This window comes from Dermacentor albipictus, chromosome 1, assembly GCF_038994185.2.
Source record: "Dermacentor albipictus isolate Rhodes 1998 colony chromosome 1, USDA_Dalb.pri_finalv2, whole genome shotgun sequence".
Lineage (NCBI taxonomy): Eukaryota > Metazoa > Arthropoda > Arachnida > Ixodida > Ixodidae > Dermacentor > Dermacentor albipictus.
The window spans coordinates 516,786,438-516,809,018 of NC_091821.1; the positions used below are offsets into that span (position 1 = coordinate 516,786,438).

At 44.7% G+C, this 22,581-nt stretch overlaps 1 protein-coding gene and 1 non-coding gene across 6 annotated transcripts in view; one reads left to right on the top strand and one right to left on the bottom strand.

Moving 5' to 3' along the window:
- The window catches only part of LOC135912448 (monocarboxylate transporter 13-like), a 610,659-nt gene that overhangs the window by 254,106 nt on the left and 333,972 nt on the right, over nt 1–22,581 (bottom strand). The window lies entirely within an intron of this gene.
- TRNAS-UGA (transfer RNA serine (anticodon UGA)) lies at nt 4,991–5,063 on the top strand. Its single transcript has one exon. It is a non-coding gene; the product is annotated as a tRNA-Ser (tRNA).

Sequence of the window (22,581 nt, forward strand, 5' to 3'; positions counted from 1 at the left end):
AATGTCTCGATTGACGGAATACCGACCATGGCGATAGTTGATACTGGGGCGACTGTGTCTGTGATGAGCGTCGCTTTCAAAAACCGTCTAGGCCACAAAGTTATGTTTTCTTGGAACGACGGTATTACCTTTCGTGGAGTAGGCGGCGAGTGGCTTCATCCCCTTGGTGTTTGTGCTGTGAGTGTTTTGTTGGCTGGGATAGTGTTTTTGTCGGAATTCCTTGTTCTTTCTCGTTGTTCGCACGATGTTATTCTTGGTATCGATTTTCTTAAACATTGTGGCGCTTCCGTGGACTGTGGTTGTGGCGAAGTATCATTGAACAAGTTATTAATATTAGCACATTCTGAACAAAGCTCGGGTGGTGAAGACAGGAATGCAGACACACTCAGTGTTCTTGATGAAGTGATTGCACCATCGTGGTACCCGACACCCGTTCGTGTTTCGGCAACTACTGTTGATGCTCATTGTGTTGACCTTGTAGTTGGACCTCTCCGCATGATCTGTGCTAAAAAAGATATACTTGTGCCCTGCTCTATCATGTGCATGCCGAAAGGAGTCGCCACATTGTGGGCGCTGAACTGTTCCGCCACGCCAGTTATCCTTCCTCGCGGTATGAAAATCGCTCTCTTCGATAAAGCCGCATGTAGCTCAATAGCGGCACTAACTACGAACGTCTCTAAAGCTTGCTCTCCTTGCGATAATCGCCATTCTGAAGAGCTAATTCTTGGCATGATCAGCATGGCTCTCGGTACATCGGAACGGGAAGCACTAGTACAGGTCCTTGCCAGGCATGAGGCTGCATTTAGTTCACGCATGGAGATGCACCCCTTCATTTACCGTCGTCCCGCGCTCGTCACAGAATAGATACCGGCTCAGCACACCCCAACCGCCAGAAGCCCTACCGAGTGTCATCGTCCGAGCGCAAAGTTATTGCAGAGCAAGTCAAGGAGGTGATGAACAAAGGTGTCGTTCAAGTGTCGTCTAGTCCATGGGCATCGCCATTTCATCTGTTAAGCACAAGTAATTTCCCGTATGTTGTCCCTGGTGTCGGTGTTTGTTGGCTTCTCGTGATATGACTAATAAAAAATCGCGCCCCTCGGTTAATTCCCGTCCATCTCGTTATATATATATATATATATATATATATATATATATATATATATATATATATATATATATATATATATATATATATAGTAGGCAAAGAGGGTTTCTTCAGGCTACCTTTCAAACGTAAAGAACTTGAGTGGTGCTACAAGGTAAACAGAACAAGTATTTAATTTCGACAGTTTCAATCGGTGGACCGATCTTCGTCAGGGTTTACAAAAAAAAATGGCAGTTCGGCCGTGGTAGGGAAGACACCAGACCGGGTACCCGGTCGTTCTTACATACATCAATCCGAGAGTAACAGTTGTGACAGTGATTGATTTTCGGCGCCTTGGCAGATTTACAGCGGCCTTTGGCAGCTATGCAGGGCAAGAGGAAGGCGGAGTCACATGTATCTAGAGCAAGGAGGTGTGTGAGGAGGAAAAAAAGAAAAAAAAAGAAAAAAAAGGAAAAAGGAAGAGAGAAAGAAAACGGAAAGGAAAAGAAAAAAGCACTCAGGAGGAGGGAGACGTAAGACGGAGAGGGAGGGGGGCGGGAAGTAGCGGCAGCTAGGTTCCCGTGCACCCGAGGCAAGGAGGGAGAAAGCGGTCGCTCCGCAGCTCCAGTGCGTGGGCTGCCGTTGTAGCGGGAGCGGGTGGCGGGGGGCACAATAGAGAAGGGGCCCAGAAGGAAGACAGAAGAGCGGCAACTTGTAGAAAGAAACACAGTGTCACAGTACAAATATACAAGGCACGGCCCGTTCCGGCAGCTTTGTGGTCCAGCTACGGTGCGAAAAAAAGAAAAAAATAGTTCCAAAAAAGAATATATGCATGGGATTCGCAAAGCAAGTGCGCCCATGGGCTTAGATTTAGGGAGTCGAGTTAAATAGCCTCCTTGTGGTCCAATTTTTGAACGTTTAACAGACAACTGACATCAAGTCAGCACGTGCGTATTTCAGGAAGGGCAATAGGTCACTCCGAATGACCACTTCAGTGGCAGGGTCCAGGGAACTGAATTTATTGGTTTTCCACTCGCCCCCTTGAGGCGCATGCGGAGGGGTGAGCAAGCAGTGAATAGCCAGCGTCTCAATTTTAGAGTACATAGAATGTATTCGCGTTTCCCACGCGCTTTCACGGCATATCCCGGAGGCACGTCATCCGCCCCGGACTCTCATTAATTCCTTTAGTGTACGTTCCAAATTTATGGATGAAAAAAGATTCTCTCTGCTCGCGTGCACGGGTCTGTTGGAAACCAGATTGCAAGAGCACAACGCTCACGCGTTCAAAGGAGTGATCTGGCAGCCGAACGTGCCTGGAGAAGGGTAAATTGGGGAGGCTTTTCACATGCGCGCGGTGATTGTTAAACCGCAGGCGAAAAGGGGTCTCTGTTTGGCCAATATATTCCTGCTTCCACACCTGGCATCGAATTTTGTACACGACGTTACTGGAATCACAGTCAAGATTTTCGGTAATTTTATATACGAAGGGCGAGTTCGATGCTTCAGCCGTGTCTGCTGTTGTCATGTGACGGCATACCTTGCAACGAGGTTTCCCACACGGTCGACAGCCCTTGGGCGTGTTTGACTTCTGTGTCCTCGCCCTGACTAACAAATCCCTTAAATTTTTGTTTCTTCTATACACAACCCGAGGCGGCTGCTTGAAGATAGTAGCGAGTCGGATGCTCTGTTTCATGATATTAAAATGGCGGGTGAGAATGGCATTGACCCGCGGAGCACCGGCGGTGTATGTGAGGACCAAGTTTGGATCTGATTGTGTATTAGTATTGCTAACCTTTTCTCCCATTATCTGTGCTCGATCTAAGCTGCGGGCGCGTTCAATGGCATCGTCTACTATTTTCGGAGGATATTTTTGGCGTATGAGAGCAGATTTCAGTTCCTCCGCGTGTCGCTCAAATTGCGCAGATTCGGAACAGACTCTTCTGTATCTGTGGGCCTGGGAGTAGGGAATGCCTGTTTTGCAGTGATGGGGGTGGCTACTATAAAAATGCAGATATTGCTGACGATCTGTCGGCTTTTTGTATAGGGACGTGGAAATGCGACCGCCACTCAGTGACAGAGTGACGTCGAGGAAGTGAATACTATTTTGGGAGAAGTTGTGCGTAAAGCAGATTGACGGGTGCAGAGAATTGAAATTGGAAATGAAGTTTAAGAGACTTTGTTCATTGTCGGCCCACACAAAGAAAATGTCATCCAGGAATCGCTTATAAAATATTGGTTTTATGGCCGAGTTTGCGAGGAACGGTATTTCTAAAGATGCCATAAAGATATTTGCATAATTTGGCGCCATCTTCGTACCCATGGCGGTTCCACTGATTTGCAAATAATGCTTGTCCTCGAACTCAAAGTGATTATATTTCAGTACTAGATTTAAAAGAGTCTCAACTGTGTCTTTATCTAATTGCCTAGATTGGCTGGAGTCAGCGTAAGCTGAAACTGCGGATGCTATGCCCTCGGCGTGAGGTATGTTGGTGTACAAAGATGCGACATCCATAGTGACCAAGTAACCCCCCGCCGGTACCGTCAGGTTTGATACCTCCCGAAGGAAATGATTTGTGTCTTTAATGTACGAGGGGAATGAAGATGGGATGTCCTTAATGAGACTGTCAATAAAGCTGGATATTTTCTCAGTCACTGTTCCATTACTGGAAACGATAGGCCGACCGGGATTGTTTATTTTGTGGATTTTGGGTAGTAGGTAGAAACGGCCGGGGCCAGAGTTTCTTGGTATCAATGCTTTGAGCGTCTTATCGGTTATCTGCCCTGCCTTGCGCAGAGTGGTTAGGGCGTCCTTTATTTCGCTTTCAAATTTCTCGGTAGGGTCGCTTGGGAGTTCTCTGTAAAATTTAGAGTTTCCCAGTTGACGGAATCCTTCGGCTATGTAAACACTCCGGTCAAGTACCACCACTGCACCACCCTTGTCCGCTGGCTTAATGACAATTGTCTGATCATCACGTAGAGTTCGCAGTGCCTGCTCTTCCTCTTTTGAGAGGTTACTGCGGATGGGACGATGCCTCTCGTACTCTTTTATAATGTCTTTTTGAACCGCACAAATATACATGTCCAAGTATTTGTCGCGTGCCTCGCCAGGTGTCCATGATTTTTCGGAGAGTTCAGGTAGCCGGTCAAGACACCCTTCTGTAGTTTTTCGATCATAAAAGTACTCCCGTAGTCGCAAATTTCTCGCGAAGTCATCCAAATCTTGAAGCAATTGAAACTCGTTCATCCTTCCTGACGCCGGACAAAAAGTTAGACCTTTCGAAAGGAGATTTAGTTGCGCACTCGACAATGGGCTACTCGACAAGTTTATGACATTTGAGGTGTTGCCCACTGTCTCGTGCTTTTTTCCACTGATTACTTCAGAACAATCGGTTGCCTCGGATTCAGGGTTTTGGCTTTGAGAATCAGCTCTGATGACCGTTGGGATATTGTCACGCTCCCGTTTCTTTCTTTGTTGTTCTTGGATATTGAAATTTTTCCTTCCCTCGTACTTTACCAGTTCCAGCGCTTCCAATTCAGTGAGCTTTGACTGACACAACAGAAGCTGCTCCTCGTTTTTAAGCTGCGATGCTCTACGCACGCTATGTTGTGCCACCAGACGAGTGAGCCCAAGCGAGGCCTATATTGTGGGTGTGTGTATGTGGGTTCCTGCCTTCTCGTTTATTACTTAACGAGCGTCTCGAATCCGGCAACATTGATGTCATCAGGTAGCATGTGTTGGTTTATTGATCAGTCACCTTCACCCAAAAAGATTACGTTCTCGTGGCGCCAGCGGCAGAAAGGACGTTCCATGTCCGCCGCCAAACTCCGTGAGTGGTGGCGGAGGCTAACACTCACAGGGCTCTACTAGAAAACGTAAATACCCAAGCAAGTGGATGGGGAAACGGCGCCGCGGTAGCCCAATTGGTAGAGCATCGCACGTGAAATGCGAAGGTTGTGGGTTCGGCCCCCACCTGCGGCGAGTTGTGTTTTCATCCACTTTTGCTTCCATTCAGTCATCGTTTCTTTATTTCATCTGTTAAGCACAAGTAATTTCCCCTATGTTGTCCTTGGTGTCGGCGTTTGTCGGCTTCTCGTGATATGACTAATAAAAAATCGCGCCCCTCGGTTAATTCCCTTCCTTCTTGTTTATATATATATATATATATATATATATATATATATATATATATATATATATATATATATATATATATATATATATATATGTATATATATATATATGTGTGTGTGTGTGTGTTTGTTTGTTTGTGTGTGTGTGTGTACTGTGTGTGTGGATGTATGTCTGTGTGAATATATGCACATACGCGTATGTCGTCTATTTATCGAGTCTTCATTTTCCTGTGCTACACAAAACAAAAATCAATTTACTGCCAGTACATTTACGATACCATTTCTTCTTTTCTTCAACTTTTCTGTAAAGTGCCTATGCTAATGTTGTTGTGTACCTATGTTACTGCTACACACTGTCGAATTGTACCATAGGGGGCGAGCTTAGTCAAGCTGCAGTAATGCAGCTCTTGCCCGCCAGCCCACGAAATAAAATTTTGATTTGATTTGAAAAAAATGAAAAGAAAAGCAATGCAACACCTGAAATGATCAGCGCAAATTTAAGAAACGACTAAGTAAGATTTCTGAAAATAAATTGAAATATCAAAACTTGACATTTATTAGAACAGTGTCAACGGAGCTCAAGGCGGCAGGTATAAAGGCGATTATATACTAGCATTTGCGACAATTCTCGCAAGAAACAAACAAGCCAGGTACGTTGACAAATGAGTGAACATTGTAGAATACTGAAAATAGTAAATAAGGAAGATGTAGCATACATCAAACAAAATTCACATGTAAAAACACAAAACAACTAAGGGAAGGCAAGGTAGCAACAAAGTTTGTCAAAATACCAATAATATTACCATTAAAGACGTGCGTTCAAAAGATTCAGTGTTTATGAATTGCAAAAATGCATTAATTCCCCAATCAGTTATAGTGTGTCGGAAGAAAGAAAACTTGAAAGGCGTCGGTTCAGATGCTATATGTCGTTAAAGAATCAACGTGGCGATGCCGTGATCGACGCCCTGTAAGTGGTTTAACATATGCCTTTGGGCGGAAGGAGAATCGCTAATTGTTAAGAAAAAAAATAAAATTTTAATCGCTATTTTCATGCGTAGCTGTAGGGTCTAAATATTATGTTTATTCCCTAGGCTATTAGGAGAGTCAGACGATATTTAGAACAAAAATGAACCTGTCACTCTACAATGAATCTTCTCTAAAGCGTTAATGTTAGTTTTCTTATAGAGATGACACACAATGCATGTATATTCTGGTTTCCGTCGAATTATTGAAGTGTAACCTATTACGAGAAAGAGCGTGTTTCAGTTTAAGAATGAGATCGATGGTTATTGCGATCCCAAGATATTTATACTGACCAACTTTGGTCAGTGGTTCAGAGCTCATGTAACAGAAAAATGACATTTTATTGATTGTTTCTGTAATGGACATGTATCTTTCAATTTTACTGATCTTATACATTATTAGAATTACAATAACGGGGTGCAAAAACAGTTTTGGCTTGGTTCAAGGCCATATCCCGCGACTGTAAACCAGGAAAGAACGCTTTAAATTCAGGGTTAAGCATCATTTGATATTCGCGGCAAGTGAGCTTGTTAAACAACAGAGAACCGTCAGCAAATAGTATATATTGAATAGGGTGGGAAATTTGGTTAGCGATCTCATTTTAGCAGCAACAGAAACAGGCATCGGAAGCATCATTTAAGCATCTGAATAAATTTTTCCAGGATTTCCAAGCTTGCTGTGCCATCAACCATGTGCATCACCTGAGAGCTGCAAATACGCATTACTCGCCGAAAGGACAGTTTGGAAGCTGCAGTGAGAGGCACCGGACGCATCTTTTAAGCATCCGAAGCTTATTTTTTCGCATTGGTTCCTGCTCCTTTGACGACTTCGCTCCCGCCCATTTCCTGCCGCGAGTTCTTTTGAAGTGAACATGCATGACGGCAGAACTTCTCTCACTGAAGAACTGAAAAACTTTCATCTGTCTAGGATATATATGCCGGAACCTTGCTGTCCCATCAAGCTGGGACATAGCGTGAAAGTTCTAAAGACGAGATTCTCCCTAGCACTTCACTTTGGCAATAGCAGTGACAGGCACTGGGCACATCTTTCAAGCATCCGAATTTTATTTCGCCAGGGCGGTTCGTGCTCCTTAGAAGCTTTCGTTCCGGCCCCTTCCCTAGCGCGAGTTCTTTTGACGTCAAAATGCATGACGGCAGAACTTCTGTGGCTCAAGGACTGAAAAACATTTTTGCCTGTACAGGGTTTTTTCGGCGAAACACTGATATCCCATCAACCATGTGCATCACGTGAAAGCTGCAAAAACGCTTCAGTCTCCAGCACGATGGTATGGAGCAGCAATGACGGGCACCAGACGCATATTTTAAGCACCCCAACTCATTTTACCAAGTTGGTTCCTGCTCCGCAGACGCCTTCGTTCCTGTCTGTTTCCTGCCGCAACTACTTTCAACGTGAAATTGCAGGGACGGGATAATTTCAGTTGCGGAAGGAGTGAAAAGCTTTTTCACCTGTCCAGAATTTATCTGCCCGGACCTTGCTGTCCCACGAACCATGTGCATCACGTGAAAGTTGCAAAGATGCATCACACTCCAGCATGACGGTTTGGCAGCAGCAGTGACAGCCACCGGTGACATCTTTAAACATCCGAACTTATTTTTCCAAGTTGGTTCCTGCTCCTCTGACTACTTCGTTCCCGCCCATTTCCTGCCGCGAGTTCTTTTGACGTGTAAATGCATGACGGCAGAACATCTGTCCTTGAAGGACTGGTGGGCTCTGAAGGACTGTCACTGAAGGACTGGTGGGGAAGGACTGGTGGCCTCGGTGGCTGCGCCACGATGCTGTCGTCAAACCCACTGGTTTTCGCCATGCAGATGATCGCCGCTGGCCTTTCGGCGTGCTGCTTCCCGCACTTGCAGCTGCTTGTGCTTGGACTCCCTCGGAGCATGCGCCCTTTTGCCACCGGTTTTCGAATCAGCGAGGCGTCCCACGTGACTGCGCCTTCCCGTTACCTATGTGCTGCCAGCACAGCAATGGATGCTCGAGTCATCGTGGGCTCCCGCATCGACATCGACTCTCTGCAGCTCGTCGACTATAAAAGACAGCCTACCGCTCCGGCTGGTCTTTGGGCTCGGTGGCTGCGCCACGACACTGTCGCCTATGCCAATGGTTTCCCCATGCAGGTTTGTACAAGTCACAGCCTTTTTTGCTAAGAGGCGTAGCGACTATTATGTGGTGCAGCTCCCGAGCCCCCATTGCTCCCTTGCTCTTATTGGTGAATGTGTGGGAGGTATTCGCCGCTTACTAATACTCTCTGGTGACGTTGAAACTTACCCGAGACCCGACATGAACTTTGTGTAGAAAGAATTGCAGAAGATTTCAGCCAGTCAGAATACACTAATCAGTGAAGTTCAAGGCTTAAAAAGTAATATTTTAAACACTGATAAGATTCTAATGGACTTGAACAAACGAATTACCGAACTAGAACATCAATACCAGGCCATGATACCACTTCAAAATGAATAAGAAGCTGTCAAATATGCCGCTGCTCAAACTGCCAGCGTGGTATCCGGCTTTGAAAATCGCCTAGACGATGCAGACAACCGGTCCCGAAGGAATAATGTAGTTTTCCATGGTCTTCCTGATACTAACCCAAAAACCTTTGCACAATCAGAAAAGCTGATATTGATGAAATCACAGATATCATGGAGGTAAACCTTGAGTCCAGAGATTTCGTACGTGCTCATCGCCTTGGCCGCTATTCACATAACCGGCACCGTCCCATCATTATCAAATTCGCGTCACATAAAACGAAAAAATCAGTCCTGTCTAATGGGCGTAAACTGAAAGGCACAAATTATAGCGTGAGCGAAGATTTTTCACGCGCAGTTCGGAACGCCCGCAAGCATCTTATCGCCTACGCTAAAAGTCGATCTATGCCTTTTTCCATGCGTTTCAAGACGCTCGTTATGGGTTCCCAGCCCTATGAATACGACGATTTGACGAAATCGGTAAAAAATATTCAGCAGCAATCATTGCACAAAATTCGTGCAGTTCATACCCGCCCTTCCGTTCCTAAGAAAAACTTTTCCTTATCTGTAGTTTACACTAATGCCCGCAGTTTTATTCCCAAACGTGACTCAATATCAAATCTCGTGACGTCATCTAAGAACAACTTGCTAGTTATAACGGAAACGTGGCTCACAAATGAAATTAGGGACGATGAAGTAGTCCAAGACTAGCCAAACTTCGATGTTTATCGGTGCAACCGTCAAGGGGCACGTGGGGGTGGCGTTCTTATTGCTTGTAGTCATGAATTATCCTGTACACCAATTATTATTTCTTCCAACTTAGCAATACTATAGCTTCTTATTCGTTCTTCTCTTAGATATGTCCTTCTAGGTGTGTACTACAGGCCGCCTACCAGTAATCGAACTTCTCACCAGAACTGAAGAGTACTTTATGCCAGATTAAAGCAAGCCATCCTAACGCTCATATACTTCTGTTCGGTGATTTCAACTCTCCCATTATTGATTGGAATAACCTAACTTCCTCAATAAAGAACACAGAGGCGTAGGACTTCACCAACATCTGTTTGAATTTTAACTTAACACAGCTTATCTCAGAGCCGACACGCGTAACGCGCGACTGCGCAACCATTTTGAGCGTTGTACTTACTGACCATCAAAAAACATCATTATTGGTTACCTACCTTCGTCCTATCAGCGACCACAGTGTAATTCATGCCCCATTTGACTTTGCCCCAGCACCGCGTGTTCTTTCCAGCAAAACTATCAACCTGTAGGGAAAAACAAATTTTGAGGCTATAAATTATGAATTGTGCACTTTTTTGCAGTCTTTGAAAACTCATTCAATGAACGATCTGTTCAAAACAACTGGGAACTGTTTAGAAATAAAATGAATGAACTAGCAAACAGGTATATTCTGAAACTAATACTCCGTGCGAATCATTAGATCCCATGGTTCAATAACAATTTAAAGAGGTTGGAAAATAAGAAAAAAAGACTTTTTTGTAGTGCCAAGCAGAAACCAAGCCCAACTTCATGGGATAAATATTACGCCCCTGAGAGAGAATACTTACCTGCTGTCCGCAATGCAAAACGGTCGTTTTCCAATAATGGCTTACCTAAAATGTTAAGAGACACCCCAAAGAAATTTTGGAATGTTATCAACCCAAGTAACACACGTACTGTAACTCTTGTTGATGGTATGGGTGAAATCATGCCTGAAACTGAGTGCGCACTCATATTTAACAACTCATTTTTGTCAATATTTTCTAATGATAACAACGTTCCATTGTCTATTGTCCCCTGCGACATAGCTTCTTAACTTTAATCCTCAGCAGTTATGGATGGTATAAGCTCTAAACTGCTAAAAAATACAAAATATATTTCTTCATCATTTTCGTGTCTTATCTTCTCGCAGTCACTTTCTACAGATTCCATGCCTCACGACTTGAAGGTGGGTAAGGTCATTCCCATCTACAAGTCTGGTAATAAGAAAACGCCGCTAAATTATCGACCCATCCCTCTAACTAGCCTTCTGTGCAAAATCATGGAACACGTCATCTACTGCCTGATCATGAATCATTTGGACGCAAATAAATTTTTTTTCGGCACATCAAAGGTTTCGTAAGGGCTTCTCATCCGAAACGCAACTAGCTCTGTTCCTGCACGACTTAAACGTAAACCTTGACTCTAACCAACAAACTGACGCTATTTTTCTGGACTACTTGACTACACTACAGACTACACCGCCACTTACCACTAAAGCTTTTTTCTTTGAACTTTCACAGTGACGTACTCAAATGGCTCGAAGCATTCCTTACTGATCGCTCACGATTCGTTCCTGTAAATGACAAATCATCCACTCTTCTCCCTGTAACTTCTGGAGTCCCTCAAGGATCAGTTCTCGGACCTCTTCTCTTGTTAGCTTATATTAATGATTTACCCCAACACGTATATTGTAAGATATGAATTTCCGCCGATGACTGCATGATTTACCACCAAGTTTCTAATGCTACTGATGAAAACACCTTACAACAAAGTCTTAACAACGTGCAGTCTTGCAGTGAAGATTGGCTGATGACTCCTAATTTCAGCAAATGTAAACATATATTTTAACTGCCGCCGTAATCCTTTCCTGTCTTCTTATACAATAGTAAGCGTTCCCTTAGAATGTGTAGAATCATTTATGTACTTGGGCGTCACGCTTTCTCGTGCTCTCAGTTGGGTTACGCATATTTACAACATATTTTCATCAGCTAACCGAACTTTTGGCATGATGAGACGACACTTGCGTGACGCCTCACAGAACCTAAAGCTCCTAGCTTTCAATTCCCTTATCAGACCGAAAGTTGAATACGCATCACTCGTCTGGAATGCATATCAAGACTATCTAGTCAACGAGCTCGAGTCCTATCAACCTGTCCTGTCCTATCAACCGTGTACATCGCGCAAAATTTGCAAGGACGCGTCACTCTTCAGCTCGACAGTTTGGCAGCAGCAGTGACAGGCACCGGACGCATCTTTTAAGCATCCGAAACCTATTTTTCCAAGTTTGTTCCTGGTCCTCTGCTAACTTCGTTCCCGCTACTTCACTGCCATGGATTCTTTTGAGGTGAAAATGCATGAGGCAGAATTTCTGAGGCTAAAGGACTGAAAAACTTTTTCCCCTGTCCGTGATTTATCTACGGAACACTGATGTCCCTTCAACCATGTGCATCACGTGAAAATTGCAAAGACGCGGCACTCTGCAGCACGACAGTTTGGCAGCAGAAGTGACAGGCATCGGAGGCATCTTTTAAGCACGCGAACTTATTTTCACAGGTCCGTTCCTGCTCCTCTGACGACATCGTTCCCGCCTCTTCCCTGTCGCGAGTTTTTTGACGTGAAAATGTGGCCACGGGAGAACTTCAGGGGTTTATTGTGTGAAAAACTTTTTCACCTTTCCATGATTTCCCGCACGGAACCTTGCTGTCCTATGAACCGTGCACATCGCGTGAAAGTTGCAAAGGAGCATCACTCTCCAGCACGACAGTGTGGCAGCAGCAGTGAAAGGCACCCGACACATCTTTTAAGAATACGAAACTTATTTTTTCAGGTTGGTTCCTGCTCCTCTGATGACTTCGTTCCCGCCCATTTCCTGCCGCGAGTTCTTTTGACATGAAAATGACATAATAATTTGAATATGCTGCACGGAAAAACCTAGAGCGAATTAAATTGTGTGTCAGCTTCGTGTGTATACATATAGTGTTTCCTATGCATTAGGTTTTTCGCGTAATGCATTACCTGTTGACAGCCTATCTTATGTGTACTCTGTTTACATTACAGTTGTTTATTAGTTTACTGATTTGTTTTGCAACTTATGAAATGCCGGTGTATATATATTTTCAACATTTGACATAACCCTGTATGTTTTGTAGGGACAACCCAGGACGTGCATTTCTCAGCACCCAGTCAATTGCGAGAAGTGACTCGAACACAGGCCACCAGTAAGTGGAAATCAATTGCAATTTCACATTATGCAGTTGGCTGCTGCCTTGTACTGAGGCTTTTTTTTAATCAGATGGTGGTGTCGTTCTAATGTAAATTTTGACCACAATGGTGCGATCATGTCTCACAGAAGCATATAAGGTTGCTATTCTCTGAGAGGGACGTGTTCTCGTGTTCGTGAAGCATTTGTGTTTGGCAGTATTGTCGCCCAATGAGTCAGATATAAACATTGTAACTCGCCACTGCTGGGAAGTAGTTGCGAGAAACACAATATATTATGACGCTGTAAAGTTATGTCATTAATTCGAAGGAAAATTTTGCAGCAGGAAATAAAGGTTGCTCTTCCAGGTAAACATGTCTCTTTCTCACAAGTTATTTAACCAAACCGTGGATGCGTGAAATTCATGACTTATGAATCGATTTTAATTCATCCTTTAGTAATGCTTCTAAAAGTGACTAGAAATAGGATGTGACTACCTCTCCAATCAGCAGATCATACACTTACAGTCATAAGTGGTAGTTCCATGCAGTCTCGCACTCTATATAACCTTTCCTTTCAGCAGCATTGTAACTGGCGGCTGCGTTTTCAGAAGGAGGAGTGCACTTGGCACTGTATATGTATGTGTGAATTCGGTTTTCTTTGTATGTGTCGGCTCACTGACACAAACAGTGCAAAAATCAGTTGTACCATGAGGCTGATGACGCCTTCTGCTGCTAGAAATGCGGCACTTCATATTTTATAGTACTGCATGACATTTAAACCAAAGCTAGCACATAAGATGATCAAGAAAACAAACCGCTGTTAGAGCTGTTTCCCTCAAAGAGAGCTTGTCCTTTATGGACTGTGTTAATCTGAGCTCTCCACCGATGTTTCAGTAGTATTACCCTTAGTGAGTGAGAGATTGGGGGCAATTAATCGTGTTAGTCTTTAAGTGGTGTCCTAATTATGTATATTTGTTCCAACAAAGTTGTCTAGATTACGTTATTGTGTAGTGTAGAGCTTATGAAACCATCAGCAACTAGTGAGTTGCTAACATGCATATGCATTTGCCACTATACAGGTGGCACTCGGCTGTACCACTGCAGTGCTGCGGAAATTGCCAGCACCAGTGGCTTTGCAACAGCTGTTTCACAGCATGTCGGTATGTGCTAATCATCATCATTCATCATCATCATCATTTATTATTCCCTTAAGGGCCCCATTTGGGGTATTACATAAGGGGGAGGCAAAACAATAATACAAACATCGAATGAATAGTCATGTACAAAGCAAAAAGACAAAGGCAACAACTGAAAAGACACTAGAAGTACAGGTTTTTGCATGATTAGCTGCAAATATGGGTGGTTAGTAACTCTCGAAATTTCGAAGGGTTTCGCTCTACAACAATGGATTCCGGGAGCGAGTTCCATTGTTCTATTGCAGAGGGAAGGAAGGATTTGTTAAAAGCGTTTGTAGAACCATGAAGGCGTTGGATACATAAAGAATTGAATAGACGATGTGATGAGCGAATGGGTGGAAATAAAAGTGAGGAACGAAGGTCAGGAAAGTTATAGTACAATTTATGGAATAGGCAGAGTTGCGAAATTATGCGTCTTAATGCTAAAAGGGGTAGACCAATGGATAACTTTAAGTTAGTAACGCTGATAGTGTTGTCATAATTCGATAAGATAAAGCGGGAGGCACGATTTTGAGTAGCTTCTAAAGTGTCAGTCAAGTACTTTTGATGTGGATTCCAAATTGCAGACGCGTATTCTAACTTGGTACGGATGAAAATTTCATATGCTAGTTTACGAATCGACGGAGGAGACAAGGATAGGGATCTTTTAATATAGTTAAGGGATCTTGAAGCATCGGCGGTTATTTGTTGGATGTGGTTCGACCAATTTAGTTTGTCAGTGATGATAACGCCAAGGTAGCGGTAACTGTCGACCTCGGATAAATTCACAGAGCCCAAGGAGTATAGAAATTTGGATGTAGAGCGTTTACGTGATACATGCATTAACTTGCATTTGGAGACATTTAGATCCATCATCCAGCGTGAGCACCACTTGTCTATAGAATTTAGGTCATTTTGCAGAATGGATTGGTCAGTGTTAGTAGTGACACGACGGTAAATAACACAGTCATCGGCGAATAGACGTATTGTGGATGATATGTCTGTTGGGAGGTCGTTAATGTATATTAGAAAAAGGAGTGGGCCGAGGACGGATCCCTGTGGTACACCGGATATTACTTTGGTAGTATCTGAACAGCGACCGCCAACACAGGTGAACTGGAGGCGATCTGTCAGGAAGCAAATGATCCATGATAGGATTAGAGGGTCGAGATGAAGGCAAGAAAGTTTGGACACTAGTCGGTGATGAGGGACGCGGTCGAAAGCCTTTGAAAAATCTAAGTAAATTACGTCAGTCTGAAATGAAGAATCTAAGTTTAGGTGGAGATCTGTGGTGAATTCGAAAAGTTGTGTTTCGCATGATAAGCCTGGACGAAAGCCATGTTGTTTGCTAAAGAAAAAAGAATTTCTGTCGAGGTGGGAAGCTATTTGGGAATAAATGACGTGTTCTAAAAGTTTACAGGCAATACATGTAAGTGAGATCGGGCGATAGTTGGATGGGTCGGAGCGCTTACCAGATTTAAAAACGGGGGTTACTTTGCTTAGTTTCCAGTCTTTGGGAATAGTACCCTCGCTTATAGACTGGGAAAAAATGATTTGTAATATCTGGCTAGAAATGACGTTAGTGCCTTTTAGTATCTTTACCGGTATGTTGTCAGGTCCGGGGGAGCTAGATATGTTAAGTTTATTGATTAGGCTTGCGATTCCTTCAGCAGTTACATCAATGGGAGGCATTTCATTGCCGCAAAATCTTGGTAAAACAGGAATGTTGGTGGAAGATTCACAAGTGAAGACGGAAGAGAAGTATGAATTGAAGACGTCAGAACGCTTTTCAACTGGAACATGGGACCCATTAGGATTAGTTATGGTAATGTTATGTGACTGATTTCTATTTGGTGCGAGTATTTTCCAAAATTTTTTCGGGTTTACACGGATGATATTGAGAAGATCCTGGTGATAAAATTTTTTCTTAGAAAGCTTCAGAAGGCTGTTGTACTCGCGCAGGCAGGTGAAATACTTCTTCCATTTAGAGGCGAAACCACATTTTTTTGCCACTCTGAAAAGCCGCTTTTTCTTCTGTGCTAGTTTTTTCAGTTGGTTTGTGTACCAAGGCTTTCCCATGACACCACGTAGTTTTGTTGGGATGAGTTAGTATTATAGACCACTGCTACTCTGTATTGTGACACATCCATATGGTAAGTGATGTAATGGGCACAGCGAAAACATGTGAATGGTTTACTATGCTGCTTAAAAAGGCTCTCCTTTTCGTCACTGGAGCAGGGGAAAAGAGCATGCAGGCACTCCTGAATTTACATATATTTCAAAACATGAGAGAGACATATATATTGTCGCGAAGCACTTTGAGCAGTAAGCGTTCGCGACTAGAACGTTGGAGCAGCGAGAGGTAGTGTAGCCGACCGAGCACCGAAACAAGGTTGTTCTTTCTCGTCGTCGTTGTCTCTCTCTTAGCCACAGCCCCACTGCTCCCTATTTTACAGTACAGTTATCTCCCCCGCGGAAAAGGAAGCCGTCCCGGTGACCTACGGGTAGGACAGCACAGGCGGATCATAGTAGGGCTTGAGACGCTGGGCATGCACAATTTCGCGTCCACGGCGGCGATGATCCAAAGGTAGCTCGAGGGGTTCCACAATATAGTTGACTGGAGACGTTTGTTCGATCACGCGGTATGGGCCCTGGTACTTCGACGCGAGTTTCGGTGACAGTCCAGTGGTAGAGGCTGGAACCCAAAGCCACACTAGCGAGCCAGGAGCATAGGATACAGAAGCATTGGAACTTTCTCGATGGTGCTTCTGGCGTTGCTGGTCTTCTGACGTAAATATACGGGAAAGCTTGCGACACTCTTCTGCGTGTGCAGCAGCTTCGGATAGGGTAGTTGTTTCCGTGGAGTCAGGGCGGTACGGAAGGATAGTATCCATTGTGGAAAAAGGTTCGCGTCCGTACAGGAGAAAGAAGGGCGAAAATCCCGTGGTAGTCTGCGTGGCGGTGTTGTAAGCGTAGGTCAGAAAAGGTAGGACATGGTCCCATTTGGTTTGGTCGGATGCAACGTACATGGCCAGCATGTCACCAAGAGTGCGATTAAAGCGCTCGGTCATGCCATTAGTCTGCGGATGATACGCAGTAGTGGTGCGATGAATGATGCGGCATTCTTTGAGGAGAGCCTCGATGACGTCGGAGAGGAAGACGCGGCCTCTGTCACTGAGTAATTCCCTGGGAGCTCCGTGGCGAAGGATGATGTGGCGCAGGAGAAACCAGGCGACGTCACGTGCAGAAGCGCTGGACAAAGGGGAAGTTTCCGCATAGCGCGTAAGATGGTCGATGGCCCTGGGCTTCTCCTGTAGTGCTGGTAAAAAAGAAAGATGGCACAATTCGCTTTTGCGTGGACTACCGGCGACTTAATAAGATCACACGCAAGGACGTTTATCCGCTACCCCGTATTGACGACGCGCTAGACTGCCTCCAAGGCGCTGAATTCTACTCATCCTTAGACTTACGATCCGGGTACTGGCAAGTGCCAGTGGCTGAGTCCGACCGTCCGAAAACGGCCTTCATCACACCTGACGGTTTATTTGAATTCACCGTGATGCCATTTGGCCTGTGTAATGCGCCTGCCACATTTGAAAGAATGATGGACAACATCTTGCGCGGCCTCAAATGGCAGATATGCCTGTGTTATCTGGACGACATCGTTATCTTTTCACCGGACTTTCCTTCCCACTTACTTCGACTTGAACGCGTCCTAAAGTGCATCGCCGATGCTGGCCTCCAGCTTAACTTGAAGAAGTGTCACTTCGCTGCCCGGCAGCTGGTCATCCTCGGCCATGTCGTGTCGAAAGAAGGTGTACTTCCTGATCCGGCGAAACTACAAGCTGTTGCCCAGTTTCCCCGACCAACGACTTTGAAAGAACTGCGCAGCTTCATTGGATTGGCGTCATACTTTCGCCGTTTCATCCGCAATTTTGCCACTATAATTGCACCTTTAACGCAGCTTCTTCATGGTGACCACAACCTTTCAACCTGGTCACGGGATTGCGATAACGCCTTCACAAAGCTGCGTCGTCTCTTGACGTCACCACCAATCCTGCGCCATTTCGACCCCAGCGCTCCAACTGAAATACACACGGATGCCAGTGGCGTTGGCCTTGGGGCCGTTCTCGCTCAGAGAAAGGCTGGCTTCGATGAGTACGTCGTTGCCTTCGCCAGTCGTGCACTCACTAAACCTGAATCGAACTATTCTGTCACAGAAAAGGAATGCCTCGCTATAATTTGGGCCATAACCAAATTCCGTCCTTATCTTTATGGCCGCCCGTTTGACGTCATAACTGATCACCATTCGCTGTGCTGGCTGTCATCCTTAAAAGAACCGTCCGGTCGTCTTGCTCGATGGGCCCTTCGACTGCAGGAGTATGACATTCGCGTACTGTATCGTTCTGGCCGAAAACATTCGGATGCGGATGCCTTGTCTCGTTCGCCACTAACAGACGAGGCTAGCTTCCCGAAAGCCTCATTGTCGGAGTCTTCCCTTGCTGCCACGGACATTCTTCTGGAGCAGAAGAAAGACCCATGGATTGTGTCCATGCTGCGGTTTTTGTCCAGCCCATCGACACCCACTAACAATCGCGCATTACGTCGCCAAGCACATCACTTCTCCATTCGCGACGGGCTCCTGTACCGTCGCAACTACCTCCCGGACGGCCGCAAATGGTTGCTTGTCATCCCGCGACACCTGCGTTCGGATATTTGCGCAGCGTTTCACGACGATCCCCAGTGCGCGCATGCAGGGGTACTGAAGACATACGCGCGTCTACGCCTTCGTTACTACTGGCGGGGGATGTATCGATTCATCCATCATTATGTCCGCTCCTGTTTGGTTTGCCAACGCCGTAAAGATCCCCCTCGTCGTTCAACCGCCCCATTGCAGCCTCTGCCTTACCCAGCACCTCCACCAAATGTCGCGAAGCACTTTGAGCAGTAAGCGTTCGCGACTAGAACGTTGGAGCAGCGAGAGGTAGTGTAGCCGACCGAGCACCGAAACAAGGTTGTTCTTTCTCGTCGTCGTTGTCTCTCTCTTAGCCACAGCCCCACTGCTCCCTATTTTACAGTACAATATATACAATTAAACTAAAATCAGGGACATTCCATCTTTCATTTTGAATTGACTTGTACAGCGCAGAAATACAACACAGACCACAGAGAAGCCCGCATGTTAACAGGTATGATACACACAATAATTCAAGAGATTTGATACTTCAGGTGTGCTATTTTATGCAAGGGGGAAAGGAAAGGGGATAAAACCAGAAAAAAGAGTGGAGTGGAAAATAAAGGAATCGTGCCAAAAAGCATGAGAAACATTGTGCAGCCAGGATCGCCAGCAGGACTTCTAAAAAGCACTGATAAAATTACATACAGGGCAACCTTACGTATTGTTTGTTTCAATCAACTCAGATCACATGCAGCTATTACTGCAATCAAGTTGTTTCCTTATGTCATGAGGAAATGATGCGGGCCCAAAAAACTGTTTAGAGCTGAAGGATTATGTTCCATGCTTGCCTCATTACCTGCTTTTTATCATATTATTATCAGCTGCTTATGTTAGGGACAAAAAGTAAGAGTACGAGCTTTTTCCTAGTTCGCCATTCCACACAGCATGTCTTTGTGACTATATGTACATGCAGATGATTCATAGATGAAAAATATTCAGTACAGTAGAATCTCATTACAAGATACACTTGGTTGTAAGAGACATCTGAAAATGGTTTGGTTGGTTTGCCACATTAACAACACTGTACACAAGAGTCACCTTTGTTACTAACGACTTTTTAAGTATTCACTACTTCGAAGGGACACAACCCAGACACATTCACTTCATGCACCTTGTGTGCTCCGACGGGCGTAAAGATCACGCAAGCCTCACACAGGTCAAGTGTGCATGTCTCTTTAGCATGAACTAGAAAAGGAGGGCAACGAGGACAGTGCAGGACAGAAAGTGTCCACAGTTGAAGCTGACGAGCGTCTAAGAGCATCTCAAAGGCACTGCGAGCAACAAGGCTTGCAAAGTGAAGTGTTTAACTTCCAGAAGTTAGGGAGAAAGCTAACACAATCTACAGTCACTAAAAAGCTGTGAATGTCTTCTTTAAAGGGCCCCTAAATCACCGAGGTTGAAATTTAGTTGCGGTGTTGCAGTTGTACATGTTAAGGCAACGAACACGTAGACTCGATAATTTTTCAAAACGGTGCAGTAATAGTGGAGCTACGTGTTTGATTATCGAAAAGTAGTCCTCGCTCATTTTACTCTTTCATCTGGTACACGCCATCTGGACAGTATCGTCTTTTACTCGCCTAGCACACCTCCAAATCTTACGGGACAGGCCATCACCAACGAGCTCTGTTGCTGCCGCGCAGGCCCGTCATCCTGTGAGGGGTGGCGCTAATGACCTTGCCAATACAATGGAACTGTATGGTGACTCTAGTTAAAGCGCCTCATAGGGAGACCCTTCCGTTGGCGTCTGTGTTCTTTGCCCCCATTGGCTGCCCACAATGGCATCGCGAGCAACGCGACGAGGAAGAAGGAGTGTGTATTTGCTTGCAGGCCTTGCCGGCAGTCGTACACTTTCGTTCGACCAATCGACAGCACCGGAAACTGGTGACATCATCAGAGACAGGCTGGTGATGTCAGGACAAACTGGGGGGTGCAGGATAGGTCCAGAGAGGCGCACGGGGTCGTTTTCGTCATTTTGTGGTGCTCCCACAGTGCTACACACTGTGGCGTTTGGCGTCGTCAATTGTGACGACATTCTGATTTTGATGCGCATGTTTACTTGAAATGTTCAAAAAATGTCAAGAAGTGGGTTAGGGGCCCTTTACGCCACCCTGAGCAATTATTCCTTCAGATATATCTAAACATACTTTAGTGATGATGCATAATGAGGTGATCTAGTCTGGCTCCTCAGTGTTTTAAAATTTTTGGTTTCGAGAGACATGTTTCCCGTGCCTCTTGAGTATCTCTTCAAATGAGGCTTAACTGTAATGTACGCACACAATTGTGTAACTCCTCCTGCAAGTATTATTCCTTAAGCCTGGTCACTGATGTGCAAAGCTTGTGGTTAAGTTTTGATGTCCGTACTTTTTTGAGCTATGTTTATTAATTCAGGCTGTTCTTATTGGTTCTTCGATGCAGGAGACAATGCCTACGAAATTATTGGCCCTGATCACGAGAGCCCTCAAGGGGCAAACGACATCTCTGTTGCAGAAGTGAGCCCGATACTACCTGAAGTTACCATGACAGGTGGCACGGCAGCAATAGATACAGAGACGGCCATGTCTACTGCAGCTGCAACAGTGTACGAGGCAAGCAGCAGTGTGTCAGCATCAGCAGCAGTGTCAGAAGGAAGCGCACCAGGCCTGGTAGAGCAACATGTGTGCTATCACTGTGACTTTTTTGTTGCGCATTTGCTCAACATACAAAAGCTTTTCACCGCGACTGTGAGCCAGTGTTCTTGCGCAGCAAGTGCAAGATTAAGTTAGGTAGTATAACACAGTACAAGCATCACTTTAAAATATGCAAACATATTACAGTTGTTGCCTCCCCACCCAGCCCACATAGCGACAACAACGTGGAACACATGGTGGGACACACCTCTTCCCCATTAGAAGATAGTAAAGAGTGTCAGTGTTGTTGCTAGATTAACTGGTCTTTGTAAGCAACTAGAAGGACAACACAGGTGTCATAAGATTGTTGATTATGTTGTTGTTGAAGAGGTAAAAAAGAAGTTTGATGCAGCTGAAGTGCCAACTGATATTGAGCAAATCAAAAACAAGCACCTGAGAAAGCAACACAACCGAAATTTGGGTATCTATGTGCTGCCAACTCTGGTAAAGATGGCATAGGACGGAAGTGTGATGAAAATCAGTCAGACACTGCTGTTCCATCACTGGTTACAGTGAGCACTGACTTGTAGGGCAAGAGAGTCAACTGAAACGAACATCATGGCATAGTGTCATGCTCCCATGTGACCACTTTCCATGTTATTTTGCATGATACAGCTCAACCTCCAGAAACGAGACTGCAACTTGTCTGTAAAAAGCTTTCACAAAAAATTATTCACAACACTATTAACACAGCAGTATCTTCTTTTTTTGTGGGTTCGAGGTTCCCGGGGGTCCATTAATGCAAAAATTGCGGAAAAAAAGAACATGTGTCGTACTTACACCTTTTTAACAAGTACGAGGGGGACAGAACTTTTCTAGTCATGCATCTTCATCAAACTATAAAGTTTCTAAATGCCTTTTATAATCATTATTACCAGTTATATCTGAGTGCATTGTATGCATTTAGCAGGTGTAAAATCAGGTCAGTTGGATCAGATGCCTTATCTGCAAGAGAGTCCTATATTCAAGAAATTTGAATTAAAATAGGTACGTTATAGATGCAGTCTTTCAGCACTTTATTGCGTGTGGTTTAAGCATTGCTCAATACTTTTGTGGATGGTAGTTTCAACCGGCACAGCACTGCGCTTGTCAAGGTCACGTGTCTTCAAAGCGGTGTTTACCATTTGTGTTGATCTGTTTGTGTATTCATAGAGCAAGTTTTTATTTTATTTTTTCCGCATCCTTGTGCTTGCACTAAGCTTGTATAAGGCAGTTACAAAATGGGCGTCACTATAACGAACTGTTCTGTTGAGCTTACACTTTCAAATAATAGTGTTCAGATGGCCGCACTTCCATGTAGGTGCACGATAGC